Source organism: Protopterus annectens, chromosome 3.part1, assembly GCF_019279795.1.
Source record: "Protopterus annectens isolate FY-2018-M chromosome 3.part1, PAN1.0, whole genome shotgun sequence".
Taxonomy (NCBI): Eukaryota; Metazoa; Chordata; order Ceratodontiformes; family Protopteridae; genus Protopterus; species Protopterus annectens.
The window spans coordinates 900,527,353-900,554,599 of NC_056732.1; positions in this window are offsets into that span (position 1 = coordinate 900,527,353).

Below are 27,247 nucleotides of genomic sequence, written 5' to 3' on the forward strand. Positions count from 1 at the left end.
TTCGGCTTTTCCCGGTTAGGGGTCACCACAGCGGAACTCTGGTCACTTATGATTGGCAGTAGATTTTTATGCTGCTGAGGTGCCAGCTCGACACTCAACCTTCAATGAAGGCACACCCATTCACGCATGTCTTTCAAACACCACTTGGCCATGGGGAGGACGTGCAGACTCCACACAGAAGGCACTCCAGCTGAGAATCAAATGGGAGAACCTCTTGCTGTGAGGCGACAATGCTACCGCTGCACCACCATGGCTACTTATCCAAGGCTTCATCAAAGTAACAGTTAAAATTCAAATGCAAGCTTAAGTAAACTTCTTAATTCAGTCACATGATCCAAATCAATGGAGAAATGAATGAATACTTTAAAATAATAAAACATTACATCAGCATGAAAGAAATATTATATTCAATAAAAATCACCTTTAAATATAAATATAAAAAGTAATCATGTATTAATTCACTTGTATCAAATTGTTGTAAAGTGCTTGTGCTAATAAAAATAAATATATTTATAACTTAGTTCAAAATGCTGATTTAAAAATGTTAGATAAAAGTGTTAAATAAAAATTAGCACTGGTTACACTACTTAATACCTACATTGTTCTGTATATATTATGGGAACCAAGGAAACAAAATTGTACAAAACAGACCTTAAATATAATATGTTCAAATCTCCAATGCCATTAATTTTAACACTGGAGCTAAAGAGATACTGTCATTAATGCCAGGATAGACCATGGCATTCATTCTTAGTTGCTACTCCAACTCTAGTTTCTCAAGATACAGGTTGAAGTCCCCACCCCTACCATAATCAAACACTCTATTGATGACAAAAAACTAGAATTTTTTAAAATGATTACAGTTCTTAGAGTGCATATATAATGCATTCTCTTTTTTTTCCTTCTTAATGTCTCTACTATGTTCTAATATCCTTTCCTTGAGTTTCCTAGTGGTTTTACCCACATAGAAAACAGGACAGGACATACAGGTAGCTAGGTAGATCACCATCTTGGTATTACAATTGCATTTACCAGGGCAAGGAAGGGTATGAAAATAACCATCAAATGCATCATATGGACCAGTATTAATAAATATACAGGCCTTACAAGCATTACACTTTGACATTTTGGAGACTGAACCCTTTGTTTTTGTTTGTTGCTTCTCCAGTACATTTTTAATGTTAAGACCCCTACTATAGGTAATTCTATTAAACAATCCTAAGATGTTCACAGTATCATGATCAGAAATTGTGTTCCATGTGTTATAAACTATGGATGTGATTGTCAAAGCATTCTTGTTGCATGGGAGAACTAACATACTATCAGTTGATAAATCTTTTTTGTTGTTGTTATTATTATTAACACCTGGTTCTGTGCTTAATATTGGAGTAAACCTGTTGTTCCTATTCTACAAAACATAATTCTTAGTTTTAATCAACATTTTAAATGGGTATCCTCTATCTCTAAACATGCCAATTAATGTATATATCTCATTCTCAAAATCAGTGTCATTGCTAGTTAATCTTAAAATCTATACCATTTGTCCTTTCACTATTCTTTTCTTTTGATGCATAGGGTGGCAACTGTTATAGTGGAGAAAAGAATTAAAAATGTACTGGAGAAGCAACAAACAAAAACAAAGGGTTTGGTCTCCAAAATGTCAAAGTGTAATGCTTGTAAGGCCTGTATATTTATTAATACCGGTCCATATATTGCAATTGATGGTTATTTTCATACCCTTCCTTGCCCTGGTAAATGCAATTGTAATACCAAGATGGTGATATACCTAGCTACCTGTATGTCCTGTCCTGTTTTCTATGTGGGTAAAACCACTAGGAAACTCAAGGAAAGGATATTAGGAACATAGTAGAGACATTAAGAAGGAAAAAAAAAGAGAATATATTATATATGCACTCTAAGAACTGTAATAATTTCAGAAAATTCCTGTTTTTTGTCATCAGTAGAGTGTTTGATTATGGTGGGGGTGGGGACTTGAACCTGTATCTTGAGAAACTAGAGTTGGAGTGGCAACTAAGAACGAATGCCACAGTCTATCCTGGCATTAATGACAGTATCTCTTTAGCTTCGAATTTAAAATGAAGGGCATTGGAGATTTGAACATATTATATTTAAGGTTTGTTTTGTACAATTTTGTTTCCTTGGTTCCCATAATATATACAGAATAATGTAGGTATTAAGTATTGTAACCAGTGCTATTTTTTATTTAACACTTTTATCTAACATTTTTAAATCAGCATTTTTAACTAAGTTATAAATATATTTATTTTTATTAGTACAAGCACTTTACAACAATTTGATGCAAGTGAATTAATACATGATTACTTTTTATATTTATATCTAAAGGTTATTTTTATTGAATATAGTACTACTTCTATGCTGATGTAATGTTTTTTTTTAAACAGTATTCATTCATTTCTCCATTGATTTGGATCATGTGACTGAATTAAGAAGTTTATTTAAGCTTGCATTTAAATTTTAACTGTTACTCTGATGAAGCCCTGGGAGCGGCAGGGTGAAAGCAGTTAGTCTTCTTGTGTAATAAAGTTTGTAAAGTGTTACCATTCTTGTACGGGTTTGGTGGCATTTTTTTATTTTTATTTCACTAGTTCTGAGTTTCTGCTCATTTAGGCAGGTTCTTTCTGTTATTTTACAAATTAAGCTGTGCCTACTTGCTCCTCTTCAGGTTGTTGTGTGGTGCTTGCACAGTATCATTTTGATTAAAGTTTTAAAGTAGGTCTATTTTCAAATGTGAAGAAGAGTCTATTCCAACTGCCAATTAGACTAGTAATTGAGTTTATAAGTTGTTGGTAATTAGATGTGAGTGATTTGTTTATAATTAGATTCAATAACGATACCTAGATATTTAATATGTGTGCCCTCCCAGACTGTCTCTTTTTGATCAAAGTTTCATAGTAACGTTTGTATTCACTAAAAGTGCCTGAGTTTTGTTGTGACTGACTTTTAGACCAGAGATATTTGCAAATAAGTTTAGATTATATAATAGGTGATCTAGTGACCTTTCAGTATCAGAAGTTATTAGTAGGTCACCAGCAAACAGTTGTACCTTGGGGATAGTTTGTCTGACACTTTATATCTTTTAATGCTGTCATTATTTCTAATATAATTTGCAATAGGCCCAATAGCCAGGGAAAAGAGTAATGGGGAGAGGGGGCTCCCTTGTTTAGTACCTCTTAATATTTTGAATGAGCTAGACAGATATGATCCAATCTTTACATAGGCCTCATATCGTTTTTTAATTAATCCTATAACATTTGGGGAGAAATTGTATTTTTGCAGTACTTTAAACAGATATGGCCAACTTAGGGAGTCAAAAGCCTTATCTATATCAAGGCTTGTAATAGAAAAGCTATTTTTTTCTTGCTTGCTAAGTCTATTAAGGACAATAATCTAATTACATGGTCTTGTACCTTTCTGTTTTTGATAAACCCAGTTTGGTCTTCATGAATTAATATTGATAGAATATTATTTAATCTAGCTGCTAAGACAGACATGAATATATTGTAATCAATGTTAAGCAAAGAAATTAGCCTGTATAATGTGCAAAGGTTGGGCTTTTTATTTGGTTTTAAGATGCTGTAGTTTTAACTTCTTGGAATGCATTAAGATTTTCAAGATGGTATCAGGTAAGAGTTTGTAAAATTCCGGAATTAGACCATCCAGCCCTGGTGCCTTTTTTGTCTTAAGATTTTTTATGTGTTCCTTTAATTCTTTATAGGAAAAGGGTTTATCTATGTTATTAATATTGTGTTTGGATAGCTTCTTTTGAATATTTTTAGCAATAATGTTGTCTATACAATTGGTATCACTTGAAGATGAGATATTATTATTAATATTATTGTAATGATTTTTAAAACATTATAAGATATTTTTTAGATCTGTAACTTTGATAGTCTGATTATTTCTGGTGTATATTACTTCTTTTATATGACTTTTTTCATTTAAATATTTAGATCTAATTTCAATCCTGTGCATACTCATGAGATTAACAGAGTAGGACTGTAATCTGAGTTTTTCCCGATTTATTGATATTTTATGTCAGCATTACATTTTTGGTTTTGGCCAGTAAAGAACTGGTAAAAAAGACTTTGTCTATGTTGGTCTGTGTGCCAAATCTGTAAGAGTATTGAGAATACTTCAGGGAGGATAATATTTTTATACCATCAATGTCAATTAGGTTTCTGTCTTTTCTGTTGTTGTTCAAGTTCTTGGCAACAGGGGCATCTTCAAGGGCTTAGAGCTTGTGGTATCAGTGGAGGACAAGATACAATTAAAATTACCTATTAATAATAACTCACCATTAGACTTTAATGTTATGGTGTCTAAATGTTTTTTCACAGTTTTAGTCCCAGTACCCAGTATCCAGTAGGTGTTTGCAAAAGTTACATTGTTTTATCTAGTTTTAGTATGACTAAAGCAAGCATACTGTCATTGCTTGAGTATGAGTCAACTATTTCTGGAATTCTCATTGATTTTCTGTGTAAAATTAGGATACCTCTTCTTTTGTGGTTGCAGTTTGAACTTACCAGAATCGTATAATCCTTAAAGGTTCATTTGTTTAGATCTTCTGTTACTAAGTGGGATTCCTGAATGAATGCAAAATCTGCTTTATGTAGCATTAAATATTTGTTGACAGTACTCCTTTTCATGGGGGTTGTTCAACCCATTGACATTAATAGATATAATGTTAAATATTATCATTTGATGGAGACTGCTGTTTTAAGTAAAATTGAAAAGTGCTTTCCTTGATTCATTATGACAAATACATTTTTAAAACTGTTATACACAATTTAAAAACTCTAAATATGAAAATAAAACTGTATATTATAATAACCTTCTGTATGGATAAACTATATTCAGGCCATATCTCTCAAAGAAGCCACAAACTAACCCTCTCATGACATCTAGTGGGATGTCCTAGCTACTGCAGGTTAATAGCAAGCAGAACAGAAACTGCATGTACATTAAAAACATACAAAAGGAAAAAAAATCAATTGAATATACTATGTATGCGTGAACTAAGAACATGAAGCTGTATACAATTTCTTAAAATTCTTTTTATCTAAACAGACTAACATAAATTGAGTAATCCTAATAATTATTTGTTGCTATGAGTGAATACAGGACTGTAATGTCATTAAAGCAGACAGAAAAAAAGATGCATTTAAAACTGTCACGCTCAGAAACATATTTGTAATTATTATTTAAATATAACTGTAATTCAGATTAACTATATCACTATTTAGAGTAAAACATATGCTTATAAGACTTTTTAGATAAAAAATAATTGCTAAATGAATGAAAACACAGTTCAAACGATCATTGTTGAATCTGATTGGCTGTTAGAGTTCACTGAAGAGAAACAGGTTCAGAGGTCACACCTACTTCCTGGAAGATGGCACATACTGTTTATTATGCATCTGCAAGCTAACTGAAGCCTTTAGAAGCTTGGACCTGTCACAAAAGTCACAATTCTCTCAAAAACGTAAGTAGGTGGGGATTTTCTAGTGAAGTGAAGCTTTTAAGCATAACTTTTAATATGATGACTATTTAAAATAAAGGCTCCAAATTACCAACCATACACAGCTGGTGCTGCGGTAGCATTGTCACCTCACAGTAAGACATCCTGTTCGATTCTCAGCTAGAGCGACTTCTGTGTGGAGACATGCGTGAATGGGCGTACCTTCATTGAAGGTTGTGCATCAGGGTTGGCAACTCAGCATGTAAAAATCTACTGCCAATCATTAGCGGACTGGAGTTCCGCTGTGGCGACCCCTAACTGAGAAAAGCCGAAAGACACAACAACAACACAGCTATAAGATATATTAGCTAAATGAAGCATAATTCAGAAGTTCAAATAAGTAGTAAATGTATATATAATAATAAAATGTCAAGACTTTCTTTTTAATTACTTAACAGTAACACGGTAAGCATTTCAGTCTCCTGCAGTGATTAATTACTATGGCACTAGGACTATAACAGAAAGGGAAGGCACCAGCATGAAGAAATAAGTATAGGATATAAAAAAATATATATTAATATATGAAATGAGTGATTTTATACCATTCCTCTAGTGCTATGCCATGTATATAAAGAGATAAAAGTATACAATACTAGTTTGCAGTTGGATAAGATTTTGATTTACTTGAATTTTCAGTAATATATATTATTTATAAAGTTAACATTGCTGTGGGAAAGATAATAGGAGAGAAAAAGTTACATTACCTTCTGTGTGCGATTCCACATTATTTAGAAGGAGAAAACAAAAACTTGCATGAAATGTAAAGTTGTGTATAATCATTTGTCTCTGGATTTCTTTTTTCGTTAATAGTCCACTCATTTTTTGAAGCTTGTCTTTTTATGTTCATTGAAGAATCCATGGGCTCAGGTCAACTTAAAAGGTTCTTTTTTTTGGACAAATGTGGATGCCTTTTTGAGAGAATCAAAAGTTTTCTTTCCTTCTGGAATGGATAGTCTTATTCTTGCTGTGAATATGAGTTGTGCTTTTATTCCTTCAATGATTTTTATTAGAGGGACACATGCTCTTCTTTTGGACATTACAAGGGGTGAAAAGTCATTGTCAAACCTGATAATTGTGGTCACCAATTTTTAATGGAGGGAGGGACCAGGCAGTTCTTAAAACAAGGTCTTTGCCTTGAGTGGAGATAAATCTTACAATAATAGATCTTGGACAGCTGTTTTTACTGGATACAGAAGTTGTAGTTAAATACCTGTGTGCCCTTTCTGACCTAAAGGATAGTGCTTCAGGTAGGCTTAGGATTTTAGGAATCCAAGAAGTCAAGAAATTAATCACATTTCCCCATCTATCTGCAACAGGATGCCATAGATTCTTATGTTTTTTTCTCCTGGTTCTATTCTCAATGTCATCTATCTTTTCAATTAATCTAGTGTTTTCTTGAAGAAGAAAGTCTGTGTTTTTTCTCTCTTTCTGTTAACCTGTGGTCTATATCTGTTACAGCAGCAATCTGGGCAGGTTGTTGTTTAAGGACTTCATTTAATAAGGTTATTTGTTTGGTGTTCTCTTCTTTTATATTGTCCACTTTTAAGTTTAATTTATCTATTTTACTCACCAAGTCTTGAACTGTAGTAAAGATTGTTGGTGTTTCTTTCTTCACTGGAGTTTCTTGCTGAGAAAATTTGGAGCTGCTCGTCTTCCTTTGTTAATGTGGTTTCAATATCCCTTCTATTTGAAAGTTTGACAGGAAAATATGAACATTGTAGCTTAAAAATTACACCAACGTGTAGCTTGCAACTTCCAGAATCTGATTTTAGTAGTTTCAGGTCTTTGTTGGTATCAGGAAAAAATTAAGACTGCAGAGCTCAAGAACTCTGCTTGTTTCAACTTGCTATCAAAGGCACACACACCCTCAACAATGCTTCTTTTTGAAATTGACAATGTCTGCTTATTGTCTGTAGTTGTGGAACTGCAGGTGTTGTGGAACCGTGCTGACCACCACACAATGCTGCTTAGGATATTTGCACTTTGGAAGGAAAAATATGTAACAATGCATATTTTCTGAAACTGACAATATCTGCTTATTGTCTGAGGCATTATACTGTGTTTGTTTGAAGGTGAGCAATGTGCAAAGAAGACAGCCAAATATCAACATGTATTATTCTTGTAAAAACTGTTTATTAGTTTTTATCATTAAAGGATAAATGTGGGACTTGAACATTGCTCTCCATATCCTATGTGCTGTGTGCTTCATCATGTTTACCATAATTGTGGGGAGTCACTTACTGCACAAATATTAATATTAAAAACAAATAAACATAAACAACATAGCAAAATGCAAGTTAACATACCTTACAGATTTTTGTATAACTCTGGATTTGAACTACCATACTAATGAACCTATAAAACACACTAGGGGTGCCTTATCTCTCTTTGCCACAGAAACAACTTTGCAGCACGAATGCAATTCATTGTGCATACAAGCAAGTCTCATTTCCTCAACGGCATTAACCAGACATATACACTTGTAAAATTTCAGTTGTTTGTACGAGTTACATATTTATTGCAATGAGTGATTACACAACTAGTTATGAATATTCCTTGCACCAGTTCAGCTGTTTCCTGTTTGTATTGTTTTCATTTTTCTCCTATATGTACTGTACTATCTGACATGCAGTCTATAGGGCATTTTGTATAATTGTCCTTTAAATGTATGATAAAATGATGTGACAGCAAAAAAACTGTTTTCAACAGAGCCTGGAGAATTTGGCTATTAGTGAATAAAAATGAGAAATGTGTGCTGTTTAATTCCATTTAAATGCTTGCTACAGTTTCTTTTACACTTTGTAAGTATATCCTGGGTGAATGACCCAATGCAGATAAGGTAGACTGAATTGCTGTGTCTTCCTTCTTCCTCCAACTAATCATTCACAGTTGCAATCCATTAGCAAGTAACACTGAGGTAGTCCCTACAATATGTTTACATCAGCGACATGAAGTCAAATGTTTGGGATTCAGTAATTTTAAAGAGTTTGCACCTCATTTGCATAGTCACTGTGCTCAGAGGCCTGAATTTATACCATAAAAATGTAACCACATAGCTAGGGAACTTGAAGGTGACGATTTTTGTGTCTTTGGAGAACAGATAAGATTGATATTTCTTTTGATTTATCTACAGAGAAGGCTTCTGATCTTGCTAAGATATGATTGTAATTTTCAAGTACAGTCTAGCTTTGTTAACAAGTTATAAAGAAACAGTTTATATATATATATATATATATATATATATATATATATACATATATATATATATATATATATATATATATATATATATGGGTTCCTAATATTTCCTCAAAGATGCGTTCTGTTGAATGTCTCTTCATAGAACTTGAAACCACAAAATTTGAAACCATCAAACGTCCACTTAAGCGATTCCTTTTCTTGGGAAAGAAATCACTTGGCCATCCTCATCAGTTTGCCATTTTCCCCACTGTAGTGCAATCTTGGAGTTGGTATATTTAGTTATTGGGGGTGTGCCGGTGTGGGGGGTGAAGCACCCCACTTTGTAGTGTTTGTGGTTATTTGTTGGTGTTTGTAGGGTAAGCAATTTATTTCCAAGAGAAAGAAATTGCTTATGTGGAGGTTTGATATTTTGAAAGTTCACGGTTTTAGGGTCGATGGAACGCCTCTTCGAGGAAATAATAATGACCCTCTCTCTCTCTCTCTGTATATATATATATATATATATATATATGTGTGTGTGTGTGTGTGTGTGTATATATATATACACATACATATATATATTAGGAAATGGATAATTTATCTGTATGCATTTCTTATAGTTCACTGTTAGCACAGGAATTTTTGGCAGGCTTCTGGTCTGGCTAAGGTATGAGTGTAATTTTCATGTACATTGTAGATTTGTTAACATGCTACACAGAAATGTGTATATATATATATATATACATATATATATATATATATATATATATATATATATATATATTAATTATAAAATGGAAAGTATACACTTCTTATAGTTCACTGTTGGCATAGGCATTTTGGCAGGCATTTACTTTCTTAGAAAAACAGTTTGTTAAGTTTCATTACAAGTGTTATTGTAAAAATTATCTTGCAATCACCTATGTTATTTCAGTGAAATGTAATGTACTATACTGTCAATGACAGAGGTGTGTTATGCTTCTAAGATGGCTCATAGACACCTCCAGGGAAGTGCTGGGTACAGTGAGAGGTGACTGGCAATCATGTGAAATTGACTTTTGTTGTTTAAATGTGTACACATTTTGTGAGAATTGTGTTGAAAGCATATATAACAACTGAATTATGTGATATTTCTTGGTTTGTACAAACATTTCATTTGGCTGTTGTTTTGGGAGTAGAAGAGCCAAGTACCATTTGTGTGCTGTCACATAAGATTATGGCATCCAAACATACAAATCCATGTAAACCCCCTTTCCGTGTTTTTGAAAATGATGTCATAGTGCAAGTGTTTTCTGCTTGAGAGAGAGCAAGGGGATTTGGCTAACAGAATGCAGATTTGGAATCAGATAGTCAATGATGTCAATGCCATCGGTGGGGTGCACCAGGACATATGATCTGGTACATCATAGGGCCACTGATATGATTTCATCAGCCGGGAGGAGAGTAGCTGCAGTTGCCTGTGAACAGCTGGCTACAAATGAAGACTTCCTGTCCACTGTCAGAGATCTAGAAGGCTCAATGAAAACTGCACATCAGCATGTAATTTATGTCATTTGTAATGTTTCTGGGAGGACTAGTATATGCCAGGAGGAGCTTCCAGATAAAATTACATATATCAAGTTGAAAGATTTGCTTGTATTGTAATTTAGAGAAAAAAATTAACTAACAGTTCATGTGCTTTTTTTTGATGAACCTATCAATAAATTATTAGACATAACCACATATTTTTGTTCGTTACGCATGGGCTTTGGGTGGACATATCAGCCAAGTTTCAGTTAAAATTATTGGTAATACACATATAGGCAACATTTGTATATTCACTGTCCCCCTTTGTTATTGCATTTGCCATGATTGCATCCTTACCTTGCTTCATTTCTTCCAGGACAATCCTCCCTATCAAGTGTGGTGTTATTTGCACATGTTAATCCTAATATTTTTATTCGATTAAGGATGAACATTTGCCAGATATATGCATTTATCTGTATGTGTGAGGTGGGTGTAACGAGTGCTTTGTGTATTGCTGTACCATCTGCAATAGTGTGACCAGTGTTAGTTTGTTATCAAATAAATTGTTTTAAGTATTCAATGTAGGTATTAATTTCTTTCATGTGATTGTTGCTTATTATCACAGGTGATCCTGACACTGGAAGTGTAGGACTCCTACCACCTGATGTCTGAGTACTGGCAGACTCTAATGATGATGATGGTGGCCAAACAGAGGCACAGTCAGGGTGTGCAGAGGTTGAATCTGATAGTGAGGTTGACATTTAGCCATCCCCTGTATTTTTCTCAGACACAGTCAGTAGGCCTACACATACTTGTTCCACTGAAACCTCAGATATTGGACAGGTGGAGGGTGACACACATCATCAGGGTAGTGTGGTTACTGCAGCTTCATTGCTGGTTAACTTTGGCCATAGCCAAAGTAGGAGTGAGGTGCCATGCAAGAGGATAGTTACAGGTGCTCATAGGAGGTCTGCTGTGCACCATCCACCTCATCCTTGTGTGTCTTTATGTGCCACTCAACTTATGTTTAGGGTTGTCATGAAGGCACATTCCACTAGGGCCTCCAAGGACATGCTTAGGTTTATAGATGTGGCACATGCTGATGTGCGTGACTGCATCTACCATGTGTCTGATTCAATGGATCAGTTGAATGACACAAAGGAATGGGCTGTGTCAGTAATGGAACATCTGTTGGGAGGGGGACAGCGTCCATGTGGATGTAAGTCAGCAGTATCATCTGATGTTAACCAACATGGCCATGCCCAATTACGCTCCCTTAGTGGCACTACTTCCAGTGCTGTTTGTATGATTGAAGTTTACACACCCAGACATGGTAGGCCATGGGTCCTGGTCCTGGCATACTCAAGAGGACAGCTCATCCAGCAGACATCAGTCACATTCAGGTAGTAGCAGCAGCACATCTCAACCTGGGCATGGATGTGGCATTACAACTCCTGGCAGAGCAGATTTCCACAGTTGTGGGTGACATCAATGAACTGTGACCTCTAACATGCACAGCTCATACCTTTCCTACATACCAGGATGTAGAGCTAACACAGAGCTTAGCTGACTTCTTGCAGACAATCACACAGGCATTTCACCTTGAGTGCCCATTCAGACACACACACATAATAGTTACATGGGTCATTCTTGAGACTTACAGCTTGGTCGTCTCAGTGGCCATTTGATACTTTATTCAAATGTCTGCCTGCCTGTCTTTCTTACTCACATGCATTAACTAGCTTTTGTGTCAACCTCATGTCTCCTCAAGGAACACCCTGTGCAAATGATGATAACTGTGCCATATCCTTGACTTTCTACCTTTTGGATTCAGGGATAGATAATTATTTTGTTTAATGCCCAAGGTGCACACCTGACTGAGTCCTTAGTATGTACATGTTTGTGATGCTCTTTTTAAAATTGCACTGCTTTCTTACATGTGTTTGTAATGTGTGTGCATATTTGATGCTTGAGGCCTATGAGTTGACAGAGAACACATGTATTGACATAAGTTATATATTGATGTCATTGCTGTAAAAATCACTCACCTTTTACTTAATTACATTAGCAAGTAACAGTATGCAAAAATCTGCCATTCATTTGTGTTCTTAGCCATTTATTTTTCTATTCAAGGTTCAAGATAGTTTGGCAGTAACAGTTTTTTAATTTGAGGCTGATTTTGTGTGATGCTAGAAGTACACAGTCATTGCATGGGTAAGTAAAGGATATGAGCATTGCCTGACATCAATTTTCTGTATGTATGTGCATAAGATGAAAGTTGTATCCTCTTAGATGGTGAGCATGCGTGCTATCGTGGTCTCTTGCTCAGGGGGAGGGCATATTGTGGACTCCTACATCTACCTATATCCACAGTGGCTAGTGGTTCTCCCCTGACTCCTATCCTGTGTGTGGCTGTGGTGGCTTTGCCAGTGGTGGTGGGATATCTGCCTTTCACCTTGGTGCTCCTGCTGAAGCTGTTTTGAGATTGTACTGCAGGGCTCCCATGATGTATCTGTGCACTGGAACCATGACTTCAGCAGCCTAATCAAATGTTCTGAGAAATTTCTTGTTTGAGTGTATACCTCATTATAGCATTCTTCAGTGGGTGGGTGTACATTTCTGATGGGTGCCATCAGCAACAGCTCAAGTGTGTACCCAGCATCCCCCAGCAAATGATCTTGTGGGATATCCCCCATAGGAAACCTCTGATGCAGTTGCGAAATGTGCCAGATAGGGGAGTTGTGGTAACTGCCAGGGTTTCCAGGACACTCATTCAGGATGATTCCCTTAGCATTACACATGACCTGGCAATTAATGGAGTGGAAGCCTTTTCTGTTTATGTACACCCTTCCCTGTTCCCTTGGTGGTGTTTTGATTTCAATGTCTGTAAAGTCTATGGCAGCTAACCGTTCAAGTAAGTGGGCTAGAGATAGAAATCCTGCAAAACTGTAGCGCTATCCTCAGGTGTGTGAAGAAAATGTATGCAGTTACCGGTATGCTGTAGCATAGCATGCAGGAATTGATGTAGTATCCTGGATGCTGATGCCTGTGATATCCCCATCATATCCTCTCTTGGTCTCTGCAAGGTTCTTATAGCTAATATTCTAAGTGCTACATACACCTTAGTCTCCAGAGGTATAGGTTCCCCTTGGTTTGCCCTTGTTCTCAGTTGAGGATGACAGAGATTTCAGAGTTCCTGTAGTGGTTCCTGTAGTGTATGTCTATCCAATCTACAGCACTTTACAATTTCTACCTCATGCAGACCATGAAGACATAAATGGGGTCTAAACACTCTTCTCCTTCTTCGCTAAGGCCTTTTAGCAGCTGCAGCAGCATAGCCTTGGGCCTGTTGCACATACACATGCATGAGAGCAACAGCAGCCCCAAACATTGTTTCTATGTACAGTAGTTTCCATTTTCTGAAGCTGTATTCCAATAGGTTTTAGAACTTGAGGGCAAAATATGCACTGAGTCTACATGATTTATAGCTTGCTGAATAGTTCTTCCATCTTGGGTTAGTTAATTGCATACAATTCAGCTGCTTATGCTGTAATTAGCATGTCACAATGTTTATCATGTTTGTGCAGCTCTACATGATGTCTATAGCCACTTACTGAATACAAATCTGCATCTTTATTAAATCCAGCCTCATAACTTTACAAGAGCATAACAAGACAAAAACATGACAGTAAGAGACTGATGATGAATATAAAATGGAATTTACTACATCTTGTTAAAAAACATAAGGAAATCTTCTTTCACATAACAATATTCCCTGATGATTACACAAACTGCACAGAATGCAAACTCTTCTTCGGCTAAATTTCTCACATGTTGTAACAACGTCTAAATAGAAAGGCTTGAGGAAGAGCCTCTGATGATTTCCTATGTATGAGATATTTTGCAAGTTCATAGCACTTTTGCATAAGAAGTCATAGTAGCTTAAAAAGCACCAGACTCTGAATTATTTATGGTCCCTTTTCAGCTCTCAAGTTCCATGATAAAATGAATGATAGAGGGTTAGTGGAGAAGGTAAGTTCAAGTTATTTTAAAAAGTTTGACTTACTTATTTAATTTATTCTTTTATGGGCATGTGGTAGTGAGGGTAGGAACTTTGAATGTTGACAGTATGACTGGTATAGGGAGAGAGCTAGCTGATATGATGGAGAGAAGGAAGGTTGATATATTGTGCGTGCAAGAGACCAGGTGGAAGGGGAGTAAGGCCAGGTGTATCAGAAGGCGGTTCAAATTGTTCTATCATGGTGTGGATGGGAGGAGAAATGGGGTAGGGGTTATCCTGAAGGAACACTATGCCAACAGTGTTTTGGAGGTGAAAAGAGTGTTGGATAGAGTGATGTTTATGAAGCTGGAAACTGATGGTGTGATGATGAATGCTGTTAGTGCATATGCTCCACAAGTTGGGTGTGCGATGAATGAGAAAGAAATATTTTGGAGTGAGTTGGATGAAGTGGTGGTGAGTGTACCCAAGGGTGAGAGAATGGTGATAGGAGTAGATTTCAAGGGCATGTTGGTGAAGGGAACAGAGGAGATGAAGAAGTGATGGGTAGGTATGGTGTTAAGGAGAGGAATGCAGAAGGTCAGATGGTAGTGGATTTTGTGAAAAGGATGGACATGGCTGTGGTGAATATGTATTTTAGTAAGAGAGAGGTATATAATATAAGCCTGTTATATTATAAATAGAATAGGGTAATGTACATGAGTGGAGGAAGATGCACAAGGGTGGATTATATCCTATGCAGGAAGGGCAGTCTGAAGGAGATTGGAGACAGTAAAGTGATGACAGGGGAAAGTGCAGTTAGGCAGCATAGAATGGTGGTCTGTAGGATGACATTGGTGATCAAGAAGAGGAGGAGGTGTGTGAGAGCAGTGCCAAGGATCAAATGATGGCAGCTGAAAAAGGGTGATTGTGAGGTGGAGTTCAGGGAAGAATTGAGACAGGCACAGGGTGGGAGTGAAGAGTTACCAAATAGCTGGGTAACTGCAGCAGAGCTTGTAAGGGAGACTGCTAAAAAGGTGCTTTGTGTGACATCTGGACAGAGGAAGGAGGACAAGGAGACCTGGTGGCAGAATGAAAAAGTACAGAAAAGTATACAGAGGAAGAGGTTGGAGAAGAAGAAGTGGGATTGCCAGAGGGATGAAGAAAGTAGACAGGAGTCTAAGGAGATGAGGCACATGGCAAAGAGAGAGGTGGCAAAGAATAAGCCATATAGAGAGTTGTATGAAAGGTTGGACACTAAGGAGGGAGTATAGGACCTGTACCAATTGGCTAGACAGAGGGACTGAGCTGGGAAAGATGTGCAGCAGGTAAAGGTGATAATGGATAATGAGGGAAATGTACTCACAAGTGAGAGGAGTGTGTTGAGCAGATGGAAAGAGTACTTTGAGGGGCTGACGAATGAAGAGAATGAGAGACAGAAGGTTGGATGATGTGATGATAGTGAATCAGGAAGTGCAACAGATTAGCAAGGAGGAAGTATGGACAGCTATGAAGAGAATGAAGAATGGAAAGGCTGTTGGTCCAGATGGCATACCAGTGGAAGCATGGAAGTGCTTAGGAGAAATGGCAGTGGAGTTTTTAACCAGATTGTTTAATGAAATCTTGGAAAGTGAGGGGATCCCTGAGGAGTGGAGAAAAAGTGTTTTGGTACCGATTTTTAAGAATACGGGTGATGTGCAGAGCTATATTAACTACAGAGGAATAAAATTTATCAGTCACAGCATGAAGTTATGGGAAAGAGTAGTGGAAGCTAGGTTAAGAAGGGAGGTGATGATTAGTGATCAGCAGCATGGTTTCATGCCAGGAAATAGCACTACAGATGTGATGTTTGCTCTGAGAGTGTTGATGGAAAAGTAGAGAGAAGGTCAGAAGGAGTTGCATTGTGTCTTTGTGGGCTTAGAGAAAGCATATGACTGGGTGCCTAGAGAGGAGTTGTGGTACTGTATGAGGTAGTCTGGAGGGGCAGAGAAGTATTTAAGAGTGGTACATGATATGTATGAGGGTAGTGTGACAGTGCTGAGATCTGCTATGGGAGTGACTTATGCTTCTAAGGTAGACATGGGATTACATCAAGGATTAGCTCTGAGCCCTTTCTTATTTGCAATGGTGATGGACAGGTTGACAGATGAGATCAGACAGGAGGCCCCATGGACTATGATGTTTGCAGATAATATTGTGATCTGTAGTAAGAGTAGGGACCATGTTGAGGAGACCCTGGAGAGGTGGAGATATGCTCTAGAGAGGAGAGTAGTGAAGGTCAGCAGGACTAAGACAGAATGTATGTGTGTGAATGAGAGGGAGGATAGAGGAATAGTGAGGATGCAGGGAGTAGAGCTGGTGAAGATGGATGACTTTAAATACTTGGGCTCAATAGTTCAGAGTAATGGTGAGTGCGGAACAGAGGTGAAGAAGAGAGTACAGGCAGGGTGGATTGGTTGGAGAAGAATTTCAGGAGTGATTTGTGACAGACGGGTACCAGTCAGAGTGAAAAGGAAGGTCCAAAAGAGGGTAGTGAGACCAGCTATGTTATATGGGTTGTAGACAGTAGCATTGACAAAAAGGCAAGAGTCAGAGATGGACGTGGCAGAGTTAAAGATGTTAATATTAGCACTGGTTGTGACATGGAGGGACAGGATTAGGAAGGAGTATATTAGAGGGTCAGCTCAGGTTGGACAGTGTGAAGACAAAGTTAGAGAGGCGAGATTGCATTGGCTTGGACATGTGCTGAGGAGGGATGCTGGGTATATTAAGAAAAGGATGCTAAGAATGGATCCGCCAGGTAAGAGGAAAAGAGGAAGGCCTAAGATAAGGTTTATGGATGGGGTGAGAGAGGATATGCAGCTGGTTGGTGTGACAGATCAAGATGCAGAGGCCATGAAGAAATGAAAACAGATGATCTGCTGTGGTGACCTCTAATGGGAACAGCTATAAAAAAAAGAAGAAGAAGAAGAAGGGAATTCAGCATGTACACCATGGCAGAGACCAATGATACAGTGAGTTATCCTCTATTACCTATGATACTCATAACACTGCTTTCAAGAGTGACTCAAGAGCTTTGTTCTAATTTAAATATTCACTCAGACTAGGAAAATATGTCATTGAGAGCCAAAGGAATCATGTTTCTGAAGTGTAGGATGCAGTATATTTGCATCTTTGTGCTTTTTTCTTAGTGATAGTCATTTAAAATGCATCAAACATTTAGACAAGTAATAATCTGTACAGTTATTAGACAAGTAATAATCTCCACAGGTAATACTATAGAAGAAAAATGGATCTGCTATAACTGCTCACATGCTATGTGTTTGTGACTCACTTTCTCACTGCACTTGTTCAGAAAGGCAAGTGCTGTAAGTCACTTATACACACATGCATGCATGCATGCATGCATGCATGCACACGCACACACACACACACACACACACACACACACACACACACACACACACACACACATGTAAATGTCACATATAGTAGCCTCCATGTTGATGGAGCTACTCTCTGAAGCCTGCGATAGAGATTTTTCCCTGATTCCACCCAGGATTATTGAGTAATACCTTTCAAATACTGTAGCAATAGATTAGTAAGAATTTGGGGTGGTGAAAATGTATCCATAGGAAAAAGATGTCAAGCAGTTTGCAGAAAAGCTAAGTCTGTGATAACCTGATTCCTCAAAATTTTAAAGAGTAGCCATATGCCTCACCATACGGTCAGAATAGTTCATAGGTAAGTAGTAAGCATTCAGTCTGTAGACCATTACAATTCTAGCCAAAAAACCCTATTCAAAAGTTGCCTTTACCTACAAGGAGAGCAAGACAAGATGGACTGGGGAAGAATTTAAGGCTGTCTATTTAATTATCTAGACTTACCTTGAAGGTGGCAAGTGTGTTACTGTTCTTGGCATGTAGTGGATGAGTATTCTGGAGCTGAGAGATAAGTTATGATATAAATCTATCAAGCCAACATGCCTTATTTATCTGCTGATGAAGGCTTAGTTCCTTTAATTAAATATTTGCGGTTCCATTAATTCTGTGAAGGAGTAGGTGGTCAAATATGGTTGGATCTTTTGTAGCTTGAAAGAGTAGACACAGATCTGTAAAAAACCTGAGTACAAAGAAACATCTACCAGTGTCTCCTTATGAGTCAGATATTTTAGGACAATGATATGTTTATCTTTGAGCTAAGTTGTGTGATATGTTTAGACAAATATATACTAAAAATTACATTATATTCAGTAATGAGCCTGGTAAGATATGTTTAAAGGAGCATAAAGATTTCTTTGGCTCTAGATGAAATGCCTTTGGAAATTTGATGAGCCAGATAAAAGGTTTCCTGAAGTACTTTGGAGACATAATGGTGAAATGATAAGAAATTATCAACATGTGTACCTAAATCCCTTACAGCAGTGTTTGATTTCCTGTGAATAATTTGTAAAAAATGCCTGAATCTATTGAGCTTTTGATGAGAAATATAGAGATAAAATGGAGAAATTGAAAGGCGTCTTTAATGCAGGCTGCACAAATGTAGCCTCTAATATTAAAAGAGTTTAGTAAACTGCAAAGATCACATTACCTTTTTTGTATGTATGTATTTATTTATACATCAAGCACAAAATGAATTACAGATCTTTATGATTCACTAATCGTATCTGTGTCCATTGCTAAGCAATTTGTAGTTAAAAAGTACTATATATAAGCACACAGACACTAGTGAAAATTATAATAAAAATTATTCAATACAGTATTATGGAATATGATAGCTTTAATATTAAATGCTTAAAAAGACCAGTGAGAGCAATTTGCATATATCACAAACACAGGAATTAAGTATAAAATAATTAAATATACAACTTCATTATTCCACAGATCTCAAGGCACTAACTATAGAACAAACAACATTGTTACAGTACATGATTAGTAGCATAGATAATGTGAAAAATATATGAAAGGAAAATTCCAACATACAGGCTTAACACCACTTAACATTCTAGAAAAACTTTAAGGAGACCAAAAATGTCTGTGAAAGAATTCGCATGCAAACATTCAACAATTAGGAGATGAGGTAATCAGCAATGGAGGCGAGAAAATGCTGTTGATCTGTGAAAACAATAATACCACCTCCCTCTCGCTAAAATAAATATTTCCAGCAGGAGGTGCAGGACCCCACTGTACATCACACAGTAATTCAAATAAGATGGGACAAGTTCCTCCCTCACCACCAGTGCCTTCAATCACTGCTTTACTTATTAGATGAATAGGTGCAACTGAGCACATTCTACATTTTGATGGTACATCACAAAATGACCGAGTTATTGTTTGCCTAAAACAGAGGAATTGCGTTACAAATACATTATGTTCCATAGCCATTTGCTCAAAGGATTTAAAATACCCATCTGAAGAAAACTGGAATGCAAAGTAAATACAGTGTTCCAACAAACATGGTTGGAAAATATCGCAGCCATAGCAAGAAAACCCTGAATGGCATTATAAGGGGAAATAAAATGTTACATACTTTTTAATAAAAAAATCAGAGATGAGTACACAGTCTGAATAGTATTAAAGTACTGTGATTTGCTGCTCACCATAAATTTAGTAAATTTCCCTTATGCAAAAAGATAAAATAAGCAGCTGTTTACACTCTAATTGCCTATCGCAAAATCCCAAGTATGATTTAAGTGTAGTAAGAATAGTCAATCACTGGTGTTTTCCATGAAGAAGTAGGATAGCATCATATAACTGTACTATGTAACAAAGCACAGTCACTTTGTGTCAAAACTATAAACTTCTAACTTTATGTCTGCTTCATTTTTTAGAGGCATAATGAATTGTTTGAGGTTTGAATAGAGCTCAGAACAATACACAAAGGCTAGAAATTGCCATTCCCCCTTTTGAAGTAGTGTAAATAAGAGCCTCAAAAGCACTCTCAACATGACAAAAGGGACACTTCAGGTGCCCCTAAACAAATAATGAGGTCATCTGCAAATAGAGCTAGATATCATGTGCTAACCTCCACCATGTACTGCGGACTGTTCAATATGAACAATAAGGGAGCAAGAGTACAGACATTTAGCACCCTGAAAAAGGCAGAATATAAAATGACCTCTTTTAACAATAGCAGTAAATCCTGTGTATACATTCCTTAGAGTGTCAAGAAAACTGTGTGGGCATTTAAAGCATTCAAAAAATGTAAACAAGTAAAAGCCATCTATCATTGTCAAAAGGCTTTTCTGCATCTATAACCAGAAGGGCCTAGGGCATACCCAGCTGCTGTCTTCTTTCAAGCCATTGTATCACATGGTATACATTGTGCCATGCAGACCTCCACTTTATAAAACCAACATTATGGATATAAGAATGAGTGTCATGGTACCTAAGTGCATCACCAACTTTACTATATAGACTTTGCAGTAAACATTTTGAAGTGATACATGATAATAATTATTCAGGACAGCCACGTTTTTACCAGGTTTCTGATGTGACACCAGAAGTGATTGTTTCAAAGATGGTGGTACCAGGTTGTCTATATGTTTGCCAGAGGATGCCCAAAGCCACAGATGGGAGTTACTTACATGCTTCCAAGCAGAGATTCAGCTCCTGGTGCTGTATTTGCCTCAGCTCATGGTGCTGTATTTGCCTTTAAAGGCCTAATTAAAGCATCTAGTTTTTCCTCAGTAAAGGGAGTATTTAGTATTCTCCTCATGTCCACTGTGAATATTGTCATGTAATGAAAAACATTAAAAGCTTAATGGATATATTGTAGGTAATGTTGGCATTCTCATCCATGTCTGCCCAGATGTTCTGAAAATAGGTTCCATACTCCAATAGTATCTCTCTAACTGATAGGGTTTGTCCATTACTGAGATCCCTACCAATCATTAAGAATGAGGTCTGGCCTATTTTAAACCTATATTTCCTAACTGGTCTAGAATGTATACATGATATTACATATTTATCCTGTCAAGAGCAATCTTTGTTTTAATATTAACAAACTTTGTAACTTTTGTATCTGGTCTTGAAGATTCTGAATCAAGAGATGAGATTTTCTAAAGGCACATTGAAGCTAATACTTTCGATATTGGTCCTGAAGAAAATTAAGTTCACTCTTCGAAATGGCCCATAAGCCATTGGCCCATGACCATAACTCCTGCAGAGAGAGCACACAACACAAATTCACTAAGAAAATTTCTCTAATCCATAAATTCAGGAATTTTCCTAGAGCTGACATTCAAAGAAATTTTTAGCAGATGAACACACTGAGGAAGTATTGCAATTAAAATATTTGAAAAGGATGAAAATACCTGTGCTTCTATCCTCTACAAGCTGAAATAATGTTATGGCAGTCTTGACTCCCACAGTAGGCTGTAGACATGCATTAAGAAATGTAAAGACCTAGTCTGAATACTTAAATACTATTCCTGTTACTTGTCCCCCCATAGACAGAATATATTAATAATTTGAAAGGTTACAGCCCCCTTTTTAAAAATAATTGTTACCCCTTTCCACTTGCCAGATAATTGTGGTACTCTGAGTTAGATAGATGCATTTCCTGGATTGCTAAGAACTTGGTGTCTAACTCACATTCTTACCCTAACATACTTGATGGGAGAGTTGAAACTGTTAACATTCACACTAAGTAACATCAACTAACCCCTCTTCTACTGTTACATCTAGCTCTTTCAAACAAGCAGATGAATGGATACCTTGGGCATACTGCAATGTGTAAGTTCTCACCTTAAGGCATGACACAACTAAAACAAACAAGAACACCCTCTTTACAGACAGCTGAAAATTACTATTTAAGACATCAAGTCCAGAATAAATTATGATGAAAATGTTTTATATAAAGAAAACCGAGACAAAACAAGGCAATTTTCAATTATATACAAGAAGATACATGCACTGCCTCGGTAAGAGGCCGGTATAGGACCTTTCAATCATCTACAATCTAGCATTAGGTCAGAAACAGGTATATACTTTCACAGGGTATATATTACCATATCGAATGACAATAATGCTGAACGCTCATATGAGTGAAAATTCATGAAAACGAACTTGCTATTGTGGGGGGGCTGTGCCCCCCCCCCCCACTAAAGATATATTCCAACTCTGAGGTTGCACTACAGTGAGGAAAGGGCAAATATTCCAATCATCACTGTAGCGAGACCCCAAAAAACACAAGTTCGTTCTCGTGAAGTTTCGCTCATATGAGCGTTCGGCATTATTACCATTCGATATGGTAATATAGACCCACTTTCACATGTATAGAATCTTGTCAGTCATGTCCCAACCAGTAAATGAGACTAGTGTACGAAATCAAAACTCAGGTTATAGGTTACAGGTATTAGTGCATCAGCATAGCAATTGAACAATCAACTAAACAGAGCTGCTCATAGAGTCAAGAAGGTACTGAAGTTATAGAATGTCTCCTTCCCAAAAATGGAAAAAAAAAATACATAGCTGAGAGCAGTCAATAGGAATGGTGAGGGCCATCCATGATCCATTAATAGATGACTGACATATTCTCACAGAGTAGTCCATATGATGCCAAAGTCTGCAAAATTCCACACTAAAGTGGTAAATACTTGTGTCATTTACTCCACAAAAGAGAAAACCTAATTCATTGCAAGTTGATACCATATTAAGACCTGGATCCATTGATAATACAGCATTCTTTAAATGCTTAGGATCATGAGATATTAAAGATGGGCCATTAAGTGAGTCTAGATCACTTGACTTGACTAAGGGACTAATCCACAGATGCAGGCAATTCCAACACATTCTTATCTCAAAGAAAGCTATTTGCATCTTTGAGCTGATATAACTCTTGACAGACATCTAGAAACATAACTTTCAGGTATGCAGGATGTACACTGGAAGTCTTTATTTCCTTTTCCAGAAACACTTTAATCAAGGGTAACCACAACTTACTGTTTTCTACTACCGGCTTAGAATATCTATTGTCAAAGTGAATTCCATACCCTAAATGCTGAATATTTTTGCTCTCCCAAGCAGCTCGTAAAATCGTCTACTTTTGCTGAAATGATAGGAAGTACACAATAACAAATCATGGAGGTGTTCTCTGAGGTGGTGGAGGTGCCAGTGATCTTATGTGCCCACTCAAGCTTCAATTTATTTGAAACATTCAGCCTTAAGGTGATAGGAAGCAGTAAGTTACCAAGGCTGTAGAAAACGTAACATATCCTTTTCAGATCTTTCCTGTAAACCCAAAATGTGAAGGTTTGTACACCTTCCCCTGCTCTTCTGATCATCAATTTTGTAAGGTAGAGCTAGCATGAAGTCTAAAATAAATGAAATCTGATGTTCTGCTTCCTACAGGAGAAGATGGGTTCCTGGGTTACAAATTCCAATTTGCCCACTCAGCCAATGATGTCAGAGACCATATCTTTAATTTCCTGTGCCTGTGTCTGAAAGGAAGACTAGACATTGAATAGAATATATATCATATATATATTATAATATATTATAATATAAGTATTGCATTATTATATATTATAGGTATAGTTATTGAATAGAGAGACCACCTGGCATAATGTTTAAGGCCTTCGCATCCCATACACAAGGTACAAGGTTCAATCCTGACCTCTGAACAATGTTAGGAGTTTGTACATTTTCCCTGTATCTCTGTGGGGTTTTTCCCATGCCGTTTCCATCTTAAACTCACCAATGAATGGAGCTGTGGGCAGCAGCACAGACTCTACATGTTGCCCTATAGCAGGAAGAGTTGTAGAGACGAATCGCTTTGGGCATCTACTGTGGTGTGCAGTATCCTCAAGATAGGAGAACATGGATCACAGACTGCATGTCATGTCAGGGCTAGCCATTTGACAATGTAAAATATGGCTCTAGGTGATTCAGTCGTCTTAACTAATGTCACCAAAATGGGCATGGATAGTTACTGGTGATAAGTGGGTTGAGGAAGGTCAGTGCAGTAAAGCCACTTGGCTTGGGATCCAGAATCTACTACTCAGGAGGAGGACAGGCTAGGAATGGTGTGGGAATTGTGGTGCGAGACAGACCTAGAAGGCACTGAGGGATATCATCAGAATTAGTGACAGACTCCTGGCAATCAGACCCCAGTGTAATGGTAGGGCAGTAGTCATAATCTCAGCCTCTGCCCCGCAGCAGGGTTGTGATAGTAAGGGAAAGAGTGAAAGAGTGCATTCAGACAGCAGCTGCAGGACCTAATAGATAAAGCAGGACATATATTGGTGTTGTTAATGGGTGACTTGAATGCACAAATCGGGACAGACACAACCAGATATGAAGACTGCCTGGGTCCACATAGGTGGGACAACAGGAATAAAGAAGCAGAATCCATTCTAGACTTCTGTCTGGCAAATGGCTTGATAGTAGCCAGCACATGGTTCAGAAATAGAGACAGTCACAAGATCACATACAGGAGTAGCCAACATGCAACTCAGGTAGACGTTCTCCAAGTAAGGACATAGAATCCATGATTGCAAAGTCATCCCCAGTGAAACAGTCAGCCCACAGCATAAATCACTGGTTGCCACAATCAGCAGCAAGCAGTGGTCAGTGATGGCTATAAGGTCAACAAAGACCATGCTGAAGACCTGGAAGTTGACTGGAGAGAAAGTACAACAGTTCAAGGAATTACTCAGGGCTCTAGCACCTCAAGAAGAGGAGGAAATAGGTGGAGTTGAAGAAGAATGGCAGCGACTAAAAACAGCATGTGTGAGAACTACAGAACAGATGTGGCTGAGCCAGGTATGAAAATAAGGTGCATAAGGAAAGCTGGTGGTGGAATGCAGAAGTCCAGGAAGACATCAAAAGAAGGAAGGAGTCCAGGAAGAACTGGGAGTCAGAAAAGACTGACCAGGCTAGGAAGGACTACTGGTTGGCTAACAAAGAAGCTAAGAAAGAAGTTGCAGTAGCAAAGAATAGGGCATTAGAGGCACTGTGCCAACTTCTGGGAATTGACTCAGTAAGTGGCACAAAGAAACTATATTAGATTGCAAGACAAAAACAGAAAGATAAAGAAGATAGCCAGATACCCTTCATAAGGGATGCCAGCAACAACCTGCTCACCAGTCCACAGGACATCAAAGGCACATGGAAGGAGTATTTCCGGCAGCTTCTGAATGAAGAAAACCCCACAGATGTTGCACTGCCCCAGAAACAGTCTACAATGAGAGAAGAAGTGGAGCCTACCCTAGAAGAAGTAAGAGCAGCACTAAGGAAAATGAAGTCAGGGAATGCAGCAGGCTCAGATGAGGTCACAGCAGATATGATAAAGTTGCTGGGTGAGATAGGGGAGAAATGGCTCCTGAGAGTACTAATAGCAGTGTGGAGAGGAAAGCATATCCCAGATGACTGGAGAATAAGCATACCCATGCCAGTATACAAGGCCAAAAAACAAGTTAAACTAGATAAATAAAACTACTACCTGTCCCTACAAAAGAAGTATAATAGCAACCCTCAGAAATTCTGGGCAACAGTAAATAATATCCTTCAGCCTGGTAAATCCACCACTCCACCCCCCAATGTCCCCGGCACTGATCTTGATATTACCTGAAGCTTTAACAACTACTTCACCTCCTCCATTCTCAATATCACAAATAACTCCACCACCACCACTTCCCAACCCCCTACAACCCAACAAGACTGTATCCCCTTCTTCTCATTCATGTCAGTACAAACATCCTATATACAAAAATTGCAAACTAAACTTAAACTCACCACCCTAGCCACCGACAACATCCCTGCCAAATATCTGCAACTCACATCCACAGTCATAGCCTACCCTGTCTCATTACTAATTAACAGATCCATTACCAAAAACACTGTACCAATCTTGTGGAAAACCTCTTTCAACATTCTCCTTTACAAAGGTGGACCCTCTACCAATCTCTCTATTGCCCAATGGCATACATCGCCAAATCCTCTCCCACCTCCTCTCCGATAACCTTCTCCCTCCTACCCAACACAGCTTCCACCCATCTCACAGTACCTCCACCGCCCTACTCAGATTTACCAACACTATAAACTCCTATAGGAACCAAGACAATCTCGTCCCTGCCATCTTTCTTGATTTATCCAAGGTATTTGACACAATAGCCCACAAAAAACTTATAACTTGTATCTCTGACCTTAACTTTGACACCACCACTATGCTCTGGTTCAAAAGCTACCTTGATAACTGTCACCAGTCCATCAAATGGATTAACTTCCTATCCTGCCTACTCCCAGTCAACCTAGGTGTACCCCAAGGTTCTATCCTTGGCCCACTTCTATTTAATATCTTCACCAACCAACTCCACCTAGCTACCACAAGAGCCAATATAGTCCAATACTCTGATGACGCAACCCTCATATGCTCTGCACCCAATATCCAACTTCTCCAGTAAAAAGCCAAACTAATCTTCACTGAAATCAAGAACTGGCTCAATAATTCACAACTTACACTTAACCCCAAAAAACACAACTCATGCTGTTCCACCCAACCAAACCCTGTAATCTCCCCTTCTCCATTGTCTCCACCAATAACCCCCAAATCACCCCAGTCCCTGAGGCAAAACTCCTAAGAATTGCAATTGACCAACAGCTCAGGTTTAACAAAGACATATCAGTAACCATCTCTAAGGCCCACAAAAAACTAAGCTCCTTCTACAGGTGCAAAAGGTATCTTACCTCAGAATCTCGTATCGCCATAGCTAGAACTCATCTTCTGTCCACACTGCTATATGGCTCTCCCTCACTAACAAACCTAAATAAAACTAACTTAAACAAACTCTCCACCTGCTACAACAAAATTGCCAGATTCACCACCAATGCCAAGTCCCGTTCCCACCATTGCCATGCTCTACAATCCCTACATTGGCTAGAATTCCCCAACATTCTAAAATATCACCAACTCAACTTAGCCCATCAGATACTGTACTACCCTGAAAAAAACACCTGCCCTAAACAACCTCCTTAACTTCCATAATCCAAATAGACAACTAT